The following is a 2,681-nucleotide window of genomic DNA, read 5'->3' as shown; positions in this document are numbered from 1 at the left end:
GGCGACGTCTCATTCGAGTGTCTGCCCTATCAACTTTCGACGGTAGTCTACGGGACTACGTGTGGTGACCACGGGTAACGGGGAATCTGGGTTCGATTCCGGAGAGGGAGCCTGAGAAACGGCTACCACATCCAAGGAAGGCAGCAGGCGCGCAAATTACCCATTCCCGACACGGGGAGGTAGTGACGAAAAATATCGGTGCGAGGCCCCGTTTGAAGGTTTCGGGACCGAAATGAACTCAATCTACGTCCGTGGGTGAGGACCCATTGGAGGGCAAGTCTGGTGCCAGCAGCCGCGGTAATTCCAGCTCCAATAGCGTATGTTAACGTTGCTGCAGTTAAAAAGCTCGTAGTTGGATCCGGGGACGGGTCCCGGCTGCCGGGCCTCTGCCCGTCCGGACTTCGCGGTGGGAAGCTGCCCCTCTCCGGGGGGGTTGGGGACCCCCGCGGGTCTCTGGGTGGAGGTCGCGGGACCTTGTCCCTACTCATCCGGTGTCCTCTGCTCCCTTCCTCCGCGGAGAGGCCCTTAGCTGGGTCGTCCGCCGCGGTTGAATACGTGGGGGGCGGAAGGGTCCGGTGCGTTTACTTTGAACAAAACAGAGTGCTCAAAGCAGGCCGAAGCGTGCCTTGAATGGACTGAGCTAGGAATAATGGAATAAGGCCTTCCCATGGGGGGCGAGTCGGAGCTCTTCGGCGAGGCGGCCGGGTGGGGCCGGGGGCGCCCGGGTGTGACGCCCGGCGTTTCTGGCCGCCGCACGGTTCCCCGAGCCGGGGGGGTATCCGACCGCTCTCTTGGTCCTATTTCGTGGGTTTGACGGACCAAAGGTCATGATTAAGAGGGACGGCCGGGGGCATTCGTACCGCACCGAGAGAGGTGAAATTCGTAGACCGGTGCGGGACGGACAAAAGCGAAGGCATTTGCCAAGAATGTTTTCATTAATCAAGAACGAAAGTCGGAGGATCGAAGACGATCAGGTACCGTCGTAGTTCCGACCGTAAACTATGCCGACCCGCGATCCGGCGGCGTTGGGTTAACGACTATGACCCGCCGGGCAGCGTCCGGGAAACCACGAGTCTTTGGGCTCTGGGGGGAGTACGGTTGCAAAGCTGAAACTTAAAGGAATTGACGGAAGGGCACCACCAGGAGTGGAGCTTGCGGCTTAATTTGACTCAACGCGGGGAACCTAACCCGGCCCGGACACGGTAAGGATTGACAGATTGACGGCTCTTTCTCGATTCTGTGGGTGGTGGTGCATGGCCGTTGGTAGTTCGTGGAGCGATTCGTCTGGTCAATTCCGGTAACGAACGAGATCCCATCCTTTAAGTAGTTACACGGCCCCTCTCCTGGGTCGGACTCTATCCCCGAAGGTCCCCGTTCGCGGGGGGTCCCCATCGGGGTGGGGGTGTTGGGGGTTTCGGCGGGGGTCCGGTTCTACCCCGGATCGGTTCGGGGAGGTGATGCGGTTGACGGGGGTTCAGTTCTGCGTCGAGTGGGTGGCTCCGGCCTCTCCCCTTCGCGTTCGGTTCCCTCCCCGATGCCGTCCGCACCTCGTTCCGCTCTCCGGGTGTGGGTTGTCCGTCCTTCGCCTTCGCCTTCCCTCTCCCCTCCCCGGTGCCCTCCCGCTTACCGCGGGCCTGAAGGTTGGGGTTCGCCCGGTGGGAATCAGCGGTCGGTGGCTAAACTTCTTAGAGCGATTTGTGGCACAGAAGCCACTTGAGAAATGGAGCAATAACAGGTCTGTGATGCCCTTAGAAGTCCGGGGTCGCACGTGAGCTACAATGGCTGGTTCAACATGTAAGTTACCCTACGCCGAGAGGTGCGGGCAATCCTATGAACGCCATTCCCCGCTGGGGACAGGGGATTGCAACTATTCCCCTCGAACGAGGAATTCCAAGTAGGCGCGGGTCACCAGCCCGCGTCGATTAAGTCCCTGCCCTTTGTACACACCGCCCGTCGCTACTACCGATCGGATGCCTCGGTGAGGTCCTCGGACCGTCCCCGGGGCGGCCCTCGAACGGGGGTCGCCTCCGGGCGATGGGAAGTCGATCGAACCCGGACATCTAGAGGGAGTAAAAGTCGTAACAAGGTTTTCGTAGGGGAACCTGCGGAAGGATCAATAACGGTGACCTGGCCGCGGTCGGCGCCCGCCGTCCGTGCCGGTTGTCGAGTCGGACTCGAGAGGCCGAACCTCCCCCCCGGCGGGTACCTTCAAGGTATGGACCGCAGAAGCCTCGTACCTTTCGTCGTCGGCCGACGTGAGTCTCTCCCCCCTCCGGGTGGGTGGACGTAGCGAGCCGGCTTCGGAACTCGGGGTTATGCGAGGACCGCCTTAGGTGCATAGGTACCCCGGTCCGCCCCTCCCGTTCGCGGGGGGAAGAGTGGCGCCGGAGCCGCCCGCCGGGTAGTTAAACCCAAAAAACCATTGATCGTTGAAGGCTTGATTGTGCGTGCGCGAGTCAAAGGGGCTTACTCACCCCCAGGGCGTTGGCCGGTGCTCGCCGGCCTCGGTGGGATCTCCCTGAACCCATCCCCCCGGCACAGGGGGCGGTGGTGGACGGGAGCGTACCGCCGGGCGAAACTCTTTCCCCTCACGGGGTTAGAGCGGAGCTTAAGAGCGCATGCAAAATACCCCCGATGTTGGCTTCGCAGAGACGGACCGTATAATAGTCTAAGGCCGGTGC

The sequence above is a fragment of the Hoplias malabaricus genome, chromosome Y (assembly GCF_029633855.1).
Source record: "Hoplias malabaricus isolate fHopMal1 chromosome Y, fHopMal1.hap1, whole genome shotgun sequence".
Taxonomy (NCBI): domain Eukaryota; kingdom Metazoa; phylum Chordata; class Actinopteri; order Characiformes; family Erythrinidae; genus Hoplias; species Hoplias malabaricus.
The sequence above is the reverse complement of the archived record's forward strand: the minus strand, read 5'-3'. Positions refer to the sequence as shown.